General features: G+C 49.5%; 1 long non-coding RNA gene across 1 annotated transcript in view; it reads right to left on the reverse strand.

Annotated features, from left to right (window-relative positions):
• The window catches only part of LOC117351071, a 228646-nt gene that overhangs the window by 113582 nt on the left and 100138 nt on the right, over positions 1-14926 (reverse strand). The window lies entirely within an intron of this gene.

Consider the following 14926-nt stretch of genomic DNA (forward strand, 5'->3'; position numbering starts at 1 on the left):
CTGCCTCGATGTCCTCGAGTCCTTCTCAAGGCAAAGCATTGGCGGATCAGCTATCTTTCTCATATTTTCTTCGTCAGATGGCTGTTGACTTGGATCTTCAATTAGATGCTGGTTCCAAATACTCTAAGGAGTACCTCGAAGTCATGCATCTTCCTCAACCTCCGGCAGAGTCACTTAAGCTTCCTCTTCACAAGCTTTTGTCTCAGACTTTTGGTCAATGCCTGGAGACACCTTATACCATACTGGCTGTTCCAGGAAAATTGGACTCTAGGTATAAAACTGTACATCGCAAAGGGTTTGACAATTCACAGTTATCTCATCAATCCCTGCTAGTCGAGTCCTCCTTGAAGAGGTCCCATCCTTCCAAGGTTTATGCCACCGTTCCTCCTGGAAGGGAAGGGAAAACTATGGACAAATTTGGACGTCACATCTATCAAAATGCCATGATGTCCTCTAAAGTCCTCAATTATAATTTTCATTTTATTACTTATTATCCCAGGACAAGCAGGCATGATATTCTCACACATGGGTGACGTCATCTATGGAGCCCCGGCACGGACAGCTTTTCAAGCAAACTTGATAGAAGTTTCAAGTTTGCACACTGCACCACGCATGTGCTAGCCTTCTTGCCCACTAGAGGGCGCATCTCCACCTCGTGGTCCTCAGTTCAATTTCATCCGCGGAGCCAGAAGCCCTGTGGATAAATTGTGCTCGTGATAGCCTTCTGTCGCCGCGGCTGTGGACGTTTTTTCGACGCGGTCGCTGCGTTTTTGTACTCTTTTATCTTCTTTTTTTTTTTTTTTGAAATCAAAGAAAACACTTTTTCATTTTCGTCGCTCCGGGGGCTCCCGGTAGCCAGGGCCGGGGAACCTCGTTCGTTCCCGGCCTACTTTGGGCCTATGTCCCGGCCCGTAACAGGTTTCAAAAAGTGCGGTAAGTGTGGCCGGCTCTTGTCGATCACTGACCCCCACAGGTGCTGCCTGAGGTGCTTGGGGCCCCAACACCCAACAGACGCCTGTCCGAAGTGTGGAATCTTTCAAAAAAGGGCTCTCAAACGCCGAAGAGCCCGCATGGCGGAACTTTTTTCCGTCGACGTCCCGACGGGGAAGGCCTCGAGTTCGGCCTCGGCTTCGGCTTCGGGACCTCCTGCCTCGCCTCGGCCCTCGGTGCCCTCGAAGCCGGTTCCATCGTCCAGCAAGGCCTCGGGTAAGTCTCCACTTCTCTCCTCAGCTCCTGGATCTAAGAAGCCATCCTCGGGCTCTTCGTCGACGGGGACGTCGACCTCTACCCAGCCCAGGGTGTCTAAGGCGATTGCCCCGAGGGAATACTCGAGACCGAGGTCGCCCTCTGAGGAGCATCGCCAGGTGTTGCCATCGGGTCTGACGATCCCGGCATTCCAGGACTTGCTCCGAGCGTTAATTTCCTCGGAGCTGTCCGGGGCCATTGAGTCCCTGCAGCAGGCTTCGGCCTCGACTGCTTCGGTCTCGGCGGCCCCGCAGTTGGCGACCTCGGCCTCGGGCACCGGGGCTTCGGCGGCCGAAGCACCCTCGGCCTCGACCTCGGCTCTCCCCTCAGTCCCGACCTCGGTGAGCCAGCCTGAGGGTAGTGTTCGGTCCCGGGACAAGCAGCGCCGGGTGCGCCGGATTTCTTCGACCTCGTCTTCAAGGTCTTCCCGGGGCTCCTCGCCCTCGTGCAAGCCTCGGGCGAAACACCGCCTGAAGAGGGCTAAACGATCTCGGGCCTCGCCTCGTGGGCGTGGTCGCTCGACGCCTCCCGAGGGCGGGGCTTTACGAGTCGAAGAACTCCGACTCGATAACCCAAATCTTTTGCGGTCCCCGATCCGGGAGAGTTCCCGTGCCTCCTCGCCGGGGCGGAAGGGAAGGGCCTCCGTACCCCGTACCCCGGGGGGTTCCCCCAAGGGGTCTTTCAGGCGGGATCGGTCCCCGACCCCTTCGAGGTCACGGGACCGTGCCTCGTGGGGTTCGGGATCCGGTATGGAATTGAGGTATTCTCGCCAAGCCTCTCCCTTCGGCTCCGCGGAGCAGTCTCGGACACCCTCTCCGCCCGCAAGGACGTCTTCTTTTTCGAAGTTTGTCCATGACATGGCTAAGGCTCTGGGGGTGGACCTGTTGGCGGGCTCCCACTATACCAAAGAATTTTTGGAGGAGCAGGATCTTCCTGCCCCTCCGAGGGAATCCCCCCGCCTTCCGTTAAACAAGGTCCTCCTTCAGACCTTACTTCGGAACCTCGAGACCCCTCTTACGGTCGCGGTGGTGCCCACCAAGATGGAATCTAAGTACCGGACGATTCCCCCCAAAGGGTTTGACAAGGGGCAGCTATCCCATCAGTCGCTCCTGGTGGAGTCAGCTCTCAAACGATCGCAGCCTTCCAGGGTCTCCGCTGCGGTCCCCCCTGGGAGAGAGGGGCGGACCCTCGATAAATTTGGCCGCCGACTGTATGCTAATTCTCAGATGGCGACGAGGGTCCTCAATTATGCCTTCTCTTATTCCTCCTACCTCAGATCAATGGTGAAGGACCTTCCGGAATTCCAGGGGGTGATCCCGGATTCGCACAGGGACAGGTTTGCCACATTTATGTCGAACCTGTCCCAACTGCGTCTATATCTGTTTCATGCAGTGTACGACGCATTTGAGCTGGCCTCGAGGGTATCGGCATGTGCGGTAGCGATGCGCCGGCTGGCGTGGCTGCGTACCCTCGAGATGGACCCCAACCTGCAGGAGCGCTTGGCTAATCTACCCTGCATGGGGTCGGAGTTATTCGACGACTCTTTAGAGGCGGCAACCAAGAGGCTTTCTGACCAAGAGCGCTCTCTGGCCTCACTGGTGCGCCCAAAGCCTAAGCCCACCCCTCAAAGGGCATTTAGGCAGCCCCCTAGGCGGTATCCCCAGAAATCGACGCCGGCCTTTTCGAGACCTCCACCCCGACGTCCACAAAACCAACAGGGTAGGGGGGGTCCCTCCAAGCCCGCTGCGCAAGGGGCATCCAAGCCGGCGCCGTCCTTTTGACGGGATGGGCGGCTGGGGGCTGGCCCCCGCCGCGATGTCGCCCAACCCCCTTCCCATCGGGGGTCGGCTCACGGCCTTTGCCGGGGCTTGGTCAGAGATTACGTCAGACGCATGGGTGCTCCGGACCGTCTCAGAGGGCTATTCGCTCAACTTCTCCAGGCAGCCTCCAGACATGCCTCCCGGGGCTTGCCCGCCCAATCGGAGCCAGTTGGCCCTTCTCCGAGAAGAAGCCAGGGCCTTGTTGAGCCTCTGGGCAGTCGAATTGGTACCTCCCGATCAGAAGGGCCGGGGGTTTTACTCCCGTTACTTTTTGGTCCCAAAGAAGACCGGGGACTTGCGCCCCATTTTGGACCTCCGGAAGCTCAACAAGTTCCTGGTCCGGGAGAAGTTCCGTATGTTATCGCTTCCGATTCTGTATCCTCTCTTGGACGAGGGGGATTGGATGTGCTCCCTGGATTTGAAGGAAGCGTATACCCATGTTCCGGTGCATCCCGACTTTCGCAAGTTTTTAAGATTTCAAGTCGGGGAGTTGCACCTTCAGTACCGGGTCCTCCCTTTCGGTCTGGCTTCGTCCCCTCGGGTGTTCACGAAGTGTATGGTGGTGGCCGCGGCTGCCCTGCGCTCCCGGGGGTTGCAGGTCTTTCCCTATCTGGACGATTGGCTGATCAAGGCCCCGACCAGGGAAGGAGTTATTTCAGCGACCCTACAGACTATCACGCTTCTTCAGGGTCTGGGGTTCGAGGTGAACTTTCCCAAGTCTCACTTGCGCCCGACTCAATCCCTCCAGTTTATAGGAGCCGTGCTGGACACTGTTCTCCTCCGAGCCTTCCTTCCCTCTCCTCGGCTGGAGGCACTGCTTCGATTGGGCCGTCAGGTTTCGCAGCTGCATGTAGTGTCGGCTCAGCGCATGATGGTGTTGTTGGGTCACATGGCATCTACGGTCCAAGTGACACCGTTCGCTCGTTTACATCTGAGGATACCTCAGTGGACGTTGGCCTCGCAATGGCGTCAGGACCGCGACCCAGTATCTCGCCACTTGACTGTGACCCCGTCTTTCAGGCGCTCGCTCCGTTGGTGGACCAACTCTACCAATCTGTCCGGGGGTTTGCTCTTTCGCGTTCCTCCGCATCGCAAGGTCCTGACAACGGACTCTTCGGAGTATGCGTGGGGGGCTCATCTTGACGGTCTTCGAACGCAGGGCCTATGGTCGGCTGCGGATCGTCGCTGTCACATCAACGTGTTGGAGCTTCGTGCCATTTTTCTGGCTGCTCGGACTTTCTGCCATCTCCTGCGCGATCAAGTGGTGCTCGTCCGGACAGACAACCAGGTGGCCATGTATTACGTAAACAAGCAAGGGGGGACGGGCTCTTGGCCTCTGTGCCAGGAAGCCCTGCGCCTTTGGACATGGGCCGTCTCTCAGAACATTTTCTTGCGTGCGGTTTACATTCAAGGAGAGATGAATTGTCTGGCAGACAAACTCAGTCGTCTTCTACAACCGCACGAGTGGTCGCTGAACTCCCGGGTGCTGCGCGAGGTCTTCGACCGCTGGGGGACTCCTCAGGTGGATCTGTTTGCCTCACCCGAGACTCACAAACTACCCCTCTACTGTTCTCGGATGTACTCCCGGGACCGTCTCGAGGCCGATGCCTTTCTTCTCGACTGGGAGGGGAGGTTCCTTTATGCGTTCCCTCCTTTCCCTCTGATCTTGAGAACGTTGGTGCATCTCAAATCGACGGGAGCCACTATGATTCTCATTGCTCCTCGTTGGCCCAGACAACACTGGTTTTCCCTGCTGCTTCAACTCAGTGCCAGGGAGCCTCTGCTTCTGCTGGTCTTTCCCTCTCTGCTTTCTCAGAGTCGGGGGTCGCTGTTACATCCCAATCTTCAGTCCTTACATCTGACGGCTTGGTTCCTTTCTCCTTGAATTCGGTCCCGGTTTCTCAGCCAGTGCGGGAGATTTTGGAGGCCTCTCGGAAGGTCTCGACTAGGCTGTGTTACTCCCAGAAGTGGACCAGATTTTCATCCTGGTGCTTCTCGAACCATCTGGACCCGACTTCGGTCCCCGTGTCTTCGGTGCTGGACTATCTGTTGCATCTGTCGAATTCTGGTCTGAAGACGACTTCCGTTAGAGTTCATCTTAGTGCCATTGCAGCGTTTCATCGGCATCTCGAGGGGCGTTCCCTCTCTTTGCATCCTCTGGTGTCTCGTTTCATGAGGGGTCTTGTGAATGTTCATCCTCCTCTGAAACCTCCTCCTGTTGTGTGGGATCTTAATGTGGTCTTGGCTCACCTGATGAAACCGCCTTTTGAGCCTATTGACAAATCTCCTCTTAAGTTTCTCACTTGGAAAGCGGTCTTCTTGATTGCACTCACGTCCGCTCGTAGGATTAGCGAGTTGCAAGCTTTGGTTGCGGATCCTCCTTTCACGGTGTTTCATCATGACAAGGTGGTTCTTCGCACCCATCCCAAATTTTTACCTAAGGTTGTGTCTGATTTCCACCTCAATCAGTCCATTGTTCTTCCGGTATTTTTCCCGAAGCCCCACTCTCATCCTGGTGAGGCGGCGCTTCACATGCTTGACTGTAAGAGGGCGTTGGCTTTTTATCTCCAACGTACTAAGTCTCATCGGAAGGTTCCTCAATTGTTTTTGTCCTTTGATCCTAATCGGGTAGGACATCCGGTTTCCAAGCGCACCTTGTCCAACTGGTTAGCTGCTTGTATTTCTTTTTGCTACGCTCAGGCTAGTCTCCCGCTCTCGGGTCGAGTCACGGGGCATAAGGTCCGGGCGATGGCGGCTTCGGTTGCTTTCCTCCGATCCACTCCTATGGAGGACATATGTAAAGCTGCCACCTGGTCTTCGGTTCATACGTTCACCTCCCACTACTGTCTGGACACCTTGTCCAGAAGCGACGGCCGGTTTGGCCAGTCGGTGTTACGTAACCTGTTTTCATGAATTGCCATCCTCCCACCTGCCCTTTTTTTCGGGTTGGCTTGGAGGTCACACATGTGTGAGAATATCATGCCTGCTTGTCCTGGGATAAAGCACAGTTACTTACCGTAACAGGTGTTATCCAGGGACAGCAGGCATATATTCTCACAACCCGCCCACCTCCCCGGGGATGGCTTCTTTGCTTGATATGGAACTGAGGACCACGAGGTGGAGATGCACCCTCTAGTGGGCAAGAAGGCTAGCACATGCGTGGTGCAGTGTGCAAACTTGAAACTTCTATCAAGTTTGCTTGAAAAGCTGTCCGCGCCGGGGCTCCGTAGATGACGTCACCCATGTGTGAGAATATATGCCTGCTGTCCCTGGATAACACCTGTTACGGTAAGTAACTGTGCTTTTTGAGTTCCTCATTTCTCTATTACCAAAATTCTTGACTTATTTGTATACTCAAAAGCACTTTGAATTTCAAGAAGTCCTTGCTTCTTTATCTCAACTCCGATTACATCTCCTCCAGTCATCTTATGATGCCTTCGAGTTGTCTGCCCGGGCAGCTGCTTGCTCTGTAGCTCTGCATCGCCTTGCCTAGCTTCGTACCATTGACATGGACCCTAATCTTCAGGATCGCTTAGCTAATATTCCTTATGCGGGCAATGACCTCTTTGATGAATCTATCGAGGAAGCCACCAAGAAATTGTCTGAACATGAAAAATCCTTTGCTTCTATTGTCAGACCTAAGCCAAAGCCAGCTCCTGCCAAACCTACACGCCCTGCTCATATCTATCAACGGCATTTTGCTCCGAGGACGGCTCCTTACACTCGCCCTCTTAAAAAACAGCAGCCTCAGAAGCAACAAAAACCTCAACCTGCTGCACCTAAGGCTACTCAGTCTTTTTGACTGTTTAAAACAGAGCATAACCTCCACCGTTCTGACTCTGTCTTCTTTTCCCCCTATAGGAGGTCGTCTCCATCATTTTTACCTCTGATGGATGACTATTACATCCGACCTCTGGGTGCTCACCATCATCAGGGAAGGATACTCTCTTCATTTCACTCAGGTTCCACCAGAGCTTCCTCCAAGCGAGTATCCTTCCCAGACCGCCCTTCTTCTTCAGGAAGCTCAAGTTCTGCTTCGTCTCCATGCCATCGAACAAGTTCCTTTGGAACAGCAGAACAGGGGGGTTTTACTCCCGTTACTTTCTTGTTCCGAAGAAGACGGGCGATCTGCGGCCCATTTTGGATCTCAGGGCTCTCAACAAATTTCTGGTCAAAGAAAATTTTCGAATGTTATACCTGGCATCCCTTTATCCCCTTTTAGAGCAGAACAACTGGTTATGCTCTATGGATCTCAAGGAGACCTACACTCATATCCCCATTCATCCGGCCTCCCGTCAATATCTCAGATTTTGGGTGGGGAATCTGCATTATCAATACAGAGTGCTACCCTTCGGCCTGGCTTCATCCCCAGAGTTTTCACCAAGTGCCTGGTAGTGGTAGCAGCAGCTCTACAGAACCATGGTCTTCAGGTATTTCCCTACCTCGACGACTGGCTCAAAGATTCAACATCTCAAGGGGTTATTGTAGCGACCCAACAGACTACCTGGTTCCTACAAAGTTTGGGATTCAAAATCAACTTTCCCAAATCCCAACTTCAGCCCTCACAGAATCTACAATTAATTGGAGCTGTTGTGGACACTGTCCAACTCAGAGCATTCCTCCCACAACAACGTCTGGAAGCTCTTCTTCAACTCTTGTCATAGTGTCTTCCCGCTCTTCCATCTCAGCAAAACACATGATGGTACTCCTAGGTCACTTGGCCTCCACAGTACACGTGACTCCTTTTGCCAGACTTTACCTCAGAATTACTCAATGGACTCTGGCATCTCAATGGACGCAGGTTTGCGATCCACTTTCTCAACACATAACAGTCACTCCTTCTTTGAAGCAGTCTCTCCGTTGGCGGATGCTCTCTTCAAATCTTTCCACAGGCTTGCTTTTTCAAATGCCCCCCCATCAGAAGGTCCTCATGACAGATTCTTCGACCTACACTTGGGGCGCTCATCTCGATGGTCTCCGTACTCAAGGCCTCTGGACCAGTATGGATCATCAGTGTCATATCAATCTGTTGGAACTCAGAGCGATCCTCAAAGCTCTCAATGCTTTTCAACATCTTCTTCATGACCAAGAAGTCCTCATTCGGACGGACAACCAAGTCGCCATGTATTATGTCAACAAACAGGGAGGGACGGGTTCTGCCTCCCTTTGTCAAGAATCTCTGGAGGTTTGGGATTGGGCAATATGCCACAACACCTTTGCTTGGCGGACAACTTGAGTCGTCTTCTGCAACCTCACGAATGGACACTCCATTCCTCGCCTCTTCATCACATTTTTTCACAGTGGGGAACACCTCATATAGACCTCTTTGCAGCTCCCCACAACTACAAACTGCAGTTCTGCTCCAGGATATACTCTCCTCATCGCCTCGAGGCAGATGCTTTTCTTCTGGAATGGACGAATCTCTTCCTATATGCCTTCCTTCCATTTCCTCTCATTCTCAAGACTCTGGTCAAGTTGAAGAATGATCGTGCCACCATAGAAAAATAGAAATAGACGGCAGATAAGGGCCATGGCCCATCAAGTCTGCCCACTCCGGTGACCCTCCCTATCTATCTTTGCGGATAGATCCCACATGTATATCCCATCTGGCCTTAAAATCCGGCACACTGCTGGCCTCAATAACCTGAAGTGGAAGACTATTCCAGCGATCAACCACCCTTTCAGTGAAGAAGAACTTCCTAGTATCACTGTGCAGTTTCCCGCCCCTGATTTTCCACGAATGCCCCCTTGTTGCCGCTGGACCCTTGAAGAAGAAGATGTCTTCTTCCACCTTGATGCGGCCCGTGAGATATTTGAATGTCTCGATCATATCTCCCCTCTCTCGACGTTCCTCGAGTGAGTAGAGCTGCAATTTCCCCAACCGCTCCTCGTACGGGAGCTCCTTGAGTCCCGAGACCAATCTGGTGGCCATTCTCTGGACCGATTCCAGTCTCAGCACATCCTTGCGGTAATTCGGCCTCCAGAATTGCACACAGTACTCCAGGTGCGGTCTCACCATGGATCTATACAGTGGCATAATGACTTCAGGTTTACGGCTGACGAAACTCCTGCGTATGCAACCTATGATTTGCCTTGCTTTGGATGAAGCTTGCTCCACTTGGTTTGCAGACTTCATATCTTCCCTGACAATCACCCCTAAGTCTCTTTCTGCTTCAGTTCTTGTCAGGATCTCGCCATTTAGGGTGTAAATCTTGCATGGATTTTGGCTTCCCAGGTGCATGACTTTGCATTTTTTGGCATTGAAACTGAGTTGCCAGGACCTAGACCAGTGCTCCAGCAGAAGTAAGTCATGCACCATATCGTCTGCCATTGCTTTTTTGTCTGTTGAGCTTTTGCTCACTACATTGCTCAGTTTGGCATCATCAGCGAATAATGTTATTCTACCTCGGAGCCCTTCTGTCAAGTCTCTTATATAGATGTTGAACAAGATCGGTCCCAGGACGGAGCCCTGTGGCACTCCACTTATCACCTCTGACATTTCGGAGGGGGTGCCATTCACCATCACTCTCTGAAGCCCCTCCAAGCCAGTTCCCAACCCATTTGGTTAATGTGTCGCCCAAACCTAAAGAACTCATCTTGTTCAACAACCTGCGGTGTGGCACGCTATCAAATGCTTTGCTGAAATCCAGGTAGACGATGTCCAGGGACTCACCAACATCCAGCTTCTTCGTCACCCAGTCAAAGAAGCTGATCAGGTTGGATTGGCAGGATCTCCCCTTAGTAAATCCATGTTGGCGGGGATCCTGTAGATTCTCCTCGTCCATGATCCTATCCAATTGACGTTTGATTAGGGTTTCCATTAGTTTGCTCACTATTGAAGTGAGACTCACTGGTCTGTAGTTTGCCATCTCCATCCTGGAGCCTTTCTTGTGTAGTGGAATGACGTTAGCCGTCTTCCAGTCCATCGGGACGTTACCTGTACTAAGGGAGAGATTGAAGAGCGCGGATAGTGGTTCCGCCAAGACATCACCCAACTCCCTGAGTACCCTGGGGTGTAGGTTGTCAGGGTACTCAGGGAGTTGGGTGATGAGACCTTGATGAGACCTTGATTTTTGACAGCTCGCAGTAGACGCTGCTGGTCTCCGTCTGGTTTTCTGAGTCGTACTATCCCGCCCGAGTTCTTTTTTCTGTCACTAATATACCTGAAGAAGGATTTATCTCCCTTCTGAATGTTCTTTGCTAGAGACTCCTCCATGCGGAATTTGGCCTTTCTAACTGCCGCTTTGACGGCTCTTGATTTGGTCAGATAATCTACTCTGGAGTCCTGAGTCCCTGATTGTTTGTAAGAGATGAATGCTTTTTTCTTCTCTTTGATGAGGTCCGAGATTTCCATAGAGAACCACTGTGGTTTGTTGTTCCTACTCCGTTTGCTTACTGATTTAACATAGCGGTTTGTTGCTTCCTGTATAGTGGTTTTCAAAGTGGACCACATTTCTTCAACGCTGTCGGTGTCTGCTTGGATTTGTAGTGCCTGGTGAACGAAGTCTCCCATGTCTTGGAAGTTTGTGTCCTTGAACTTGAGAACCTTGGTCAGTGTGGTAGATTTCGTGAAACCTTTCCTGAGATTGAACCATATCATATTGTGGTCGCTGGAGGCCAAAGTTTCACCTACCGAGACCTCTGTGATACTTTCTCCATTGGTAAGTACCAAGTCCAAAATTGCCTGATCCCTTGTTGGCTCAAATACCAGTTGCCTGAGTCCTGCTCCATTCAAAGAGTTTAATAGCTTCCTGCTGCTGCCGGAAGCAGAGGAAAGCGTGACCCAATCCACATCGGGCATGTTGAAGTCACCTACCAATACTGTTTCCCCCGCAAGGTGATATTCTCTATATCTTCGATTAATTCCATATCTAGGTCTTCTTGATGTCTTGGGGGTCTGTATACTACGCCAAGATACAGGCATTTGTCCTTCCCTCTGGCCAAATTTACCCAAAGGGATTCCCCAGTGTACTGTACATCTGTGATTCTGGTGACCTTAATGTCATCTTTAGTATATAATGCTACCCCACCTCCCAATTTGCCCTCCCTGTCCCAAGTTGTAACCTGGTATGACCATGTCCCACCCGTGGGAGTCTGTGAGCCAGGTCTCAGATATCGCCACCACATCCAGGTCGGCATTCCTCATTTCTGTTTCCAAGTCTAGGATCTTGTTTCCCAGACTATGATTCTGACCGCTCCTCGGTGGCCAAGACAACCTTGGTACTCCCTTCTACTTCAACTCAGCAGCAGGGAGCCATACCTTCTACCAATTTTTCCTTCTCTGCTTACACAGAGTCACGGATCTCTGCTTCATCTCAACATGCAGTCTCTACACATGATAGCTTGATACCTCTCAACATGTTTTAGAAGCTTCTAGGAAGCCTACCACTAAACAATGATATCACCAAAAATGGACTAGATTTTCTACGTGGTGTTTTTTTCATCATAAGGAGCCTCAGCATTCCTCCTTATCTTCTGTTTTGGATTACCTTTTACACTTATCCAATTCTGCCTCAAGTCTACATCGATCTGAGTCCATCTCAGTGCAATTGCGGCTTTCCATCAGCCTATTGAAGGGAAACCCCTCTCTGCTCATCCTGTGGTTTCCAGATTCATGAAAGAACTTTTCAATGTCAAACCTCCTCTCAAACCGCCTCCTGTGGTTTGGGACCTCAATGTTGTCCTTGCTCAACTGATGAAGCCTCCATTTGAACCAATTGACACGGCTCATCTGTAGTACCTCACTTGGAAAGTGGTGTTTCTCATTGCCCTCACTTCTGCTCGACGAGTCAGTGAGTTGCAAGCTTTGGTTGTTGATCCACCTTTCACGGTGTTCCATCATGACAAGGTGGTTCTTCGTACTCATCCTAAATGCCTCCCTAAAGTAGCATTGGAATTTCATCTCAACCAATCCATTGTTCTTCCAGTGTTCTTTCTAAAGCCTCATTCTCACCCTGGAGAAGTAGCTCTTCATACTCTGGATTGTAAACATGCTTTGACCTTCTATTTGGAACGTACCAAACCACACAGAACTGCTCCTCAACTTTTTGTCTCCTTCGATTCAAATAAGTTGGGATATCCTATTTCTAAGCATACCATCTCCAACTGGATGGCTGCTTGTATCTCATTCTGCTATGCCCAGGCTGGATTACCCCTACACAGTAGAGTCACAGCCCATAAAGTTAGAGTAATGGCAGCTTCAGTAGCTTTCCTCAGATCTACTCCTATTGAGGAAATTTGCAAGGCATTCGGGCTCTGTCGGTGACGTCACCCATTTGTGAGAATAGCTGCCTGCTGTCCATGGATAACACCTGTTACGGTAAGTAACTGTGCTTTCAGGAGCCATATAGTAACCCTAGTGAGAAGGGCAACATGGGATCAGAAAGTACATTATTGTCTTCAGCTCAGCATATGCAAATAAAATTAAAACACCTCACTGGACTAGATATTAATCATGTGATATAACACAAACTACTTAATTTTCTTAAATTGCAGCTATTAAAAGCATTACAGTCTTGAGAAAGCTGTTGAATGTTGGTTGCATTCCATTTATTCTGCATTATTACTAGCTTATCCTTGTCTTGGGTAATCCTGTAAGATTTAGATGAAAAGAATTGGTCACTAGAAAGCAAAAGATTTCAAAGACAGGAGGATAGAGAGGCATAATGTGGGCTCAGACCACCACCTAGTGGATTAGCATAAAAACTGCATCATTGACCTCCTAAGCAGTCACCGAAAAATGCATTTGCCAGTTAAAATAAGCACAATAATTAAGTTCCCCATTTTATGTCCCAATTTATTTCTCATTCTTGAGGAAACTGGTTTTAAAAACTCATTCTAGCTATTCGCTTAGAAATGGGTGGTTCTATTGCTTCTTTCTGTGTCTATCCATCAATCATATTTCAGCACAATATGAACCTGCAACAAACAGGGATCATCCCCAGTGCTCACTATCCTCCTGGGAACCAAGGAACAAATTACTGGGTCAGCGCTCACTGACTCTCTCGTTCTGTGTCCAACAAAAAAAAAATACAAAAAAAAAAAATCACACAGTGATCCAAATTAAAGACCAGGCAAACTTCCAAAGTGATAATCCCAATATGATAAACCGCCCACCCCCCCACAATTGCCAGTATGGCATAGGATTACAATTTTTAATAAATGTGTAGCAACCAGTGACCCAATACGTTAAACTTCATTTTAATTGGTGGTGGTAAAAATGCCACCCTCCCAGGACCTAACTAGAATTTCACAACACAAAACATTTTTTAAAATTTAATTTTACAATTATTATGTCTACCAGTATGAACAGCCCTCATATACTGATAAGGGGAGAGTGTGGCACAATGGTTAGACACCCTGTGGTTGTGGGTTCAAACCCACACTGCTCCTTGTGACCCTAGGCAAATCACTAAATCACCCCATTGCCCTGGATACCCTAGATTGTGAGCTCACCAGGACAGACAGGGAAAATGCTCTAGTACCTGAATAAAGTCATGTAAACCATTCTGAGCTCCCTGGAGAGAACAGTATAGAAAATTGAATAAATAAATTAGTACCTTTCCTCCATCTGATCTTAGTATCTATGAGACCAGTCGTTTATCAACATCTTTTTAACTTATGCAATTTTGTTCCTTATTTTTCATTTCAGAGATATACCATTGCCTTTGCCAGAATGGACGGACTTGCTGCCGTCTTATTTAGTCAAGTTTATCCAAAGCCTTCAAAGAACTCCCAAACTAATCATCAACTTGATTTTCTACCAACAGATCTTTGCCCATCTTCCAATATTGAATAGCAGTAGCTTTAAAAAAAAAAAAAAAATCATGTATATTCCACATATCCTACAATTCTATATGGATTCCAAATTATTCAGGTACTCAAAGCATTTTTCCTAATTGTCCCGGCGGGCTCTCACTCTATCTAATATACCTGGGGCAATGGGGATTAAGTGACTTGCCCAGGGTCACAAGGAGCTCAGAGAACTGAATCAATCTTTTTCCTAATCCATTTCCAATCAAGATGAATCTAATTTTTTCTTTCAACATCCCAGCTGTATTCCAGCTCATTTACAGAAAGGGTGGTAGATGCGTAGAAGTTAGTGCATGTTAAGAGTTAGTGGAGACAAAGACTGTGTCTGAATTCAAGAAAGCATGGGTCTGGCACATGGGACCTCTTAGGGAGAGGAGGAGATAGTGAATGCTGCGTATGAGAAGACTGGATGGGTCATTTGGTCTTTATCTCCTATCATGTTTCTATAACCATAATGCTCTATGACCTCACAATGCAGGTGTAAAGAGCCTTAGCCAATAGGGTGAGGAGGAGCTGGTGGATGCTGCAGATGGGCAGATTGGATGGGCTATTTGGCCTTTATCTACCATCATGTTTCTATGTTTCTATAACCATAAAGCTCTATGACCTCACAATGCCGTAGCCAATAGGGAGAGGAGGAGATAGTGGATGCTACGAATGGGCAGACTGGATGGGCCGTTTGACATTTATCTGCGGTCATATTTGTGTGTTTCTGTATAGAAAAGAAAGAACTAACAAAAAATGATCAGTCTAAGGGAGAGCCTTTACTTTAAGTGCATTCAATGTGTTCTTTTCGGCATCTCCCTCTGGAACAAAGGCTAAGCCCAAAATGTGGCCCCTAACATGTGTATTAAGCATTATTCTTTGTACCAATCCCGACATAGAAACATGATGGCAGATAAAGGCCAAATGGCCCATTCAGTCTGCCCATCCACAGTAATCATTATCTCTTTCTCTAAGAGATCCCACATGTCTATCCCTCCTGAGTCTCCATCTCCATCACCTCTTCCAGGAGACTGTTCCATGCATTTACCACTCTTTCTGTAAAA

Source organism: Geotrypetes seraphini, chromosome 17 (genome assembly GCF_902459505.1).
Source record: "Geotrypetes seraphini chromosome 17, aGeoSer1.1, whole genome shotgun sequence".
In the NCBI taxonomy this organism is placed as follows: domain Eukaryota; kingdom Metazoa; phylum Chordata; class Amphibia; order Gymnophiona; family Dermophiidae; genus Geotrypetes; species Geotrypetes seraphini.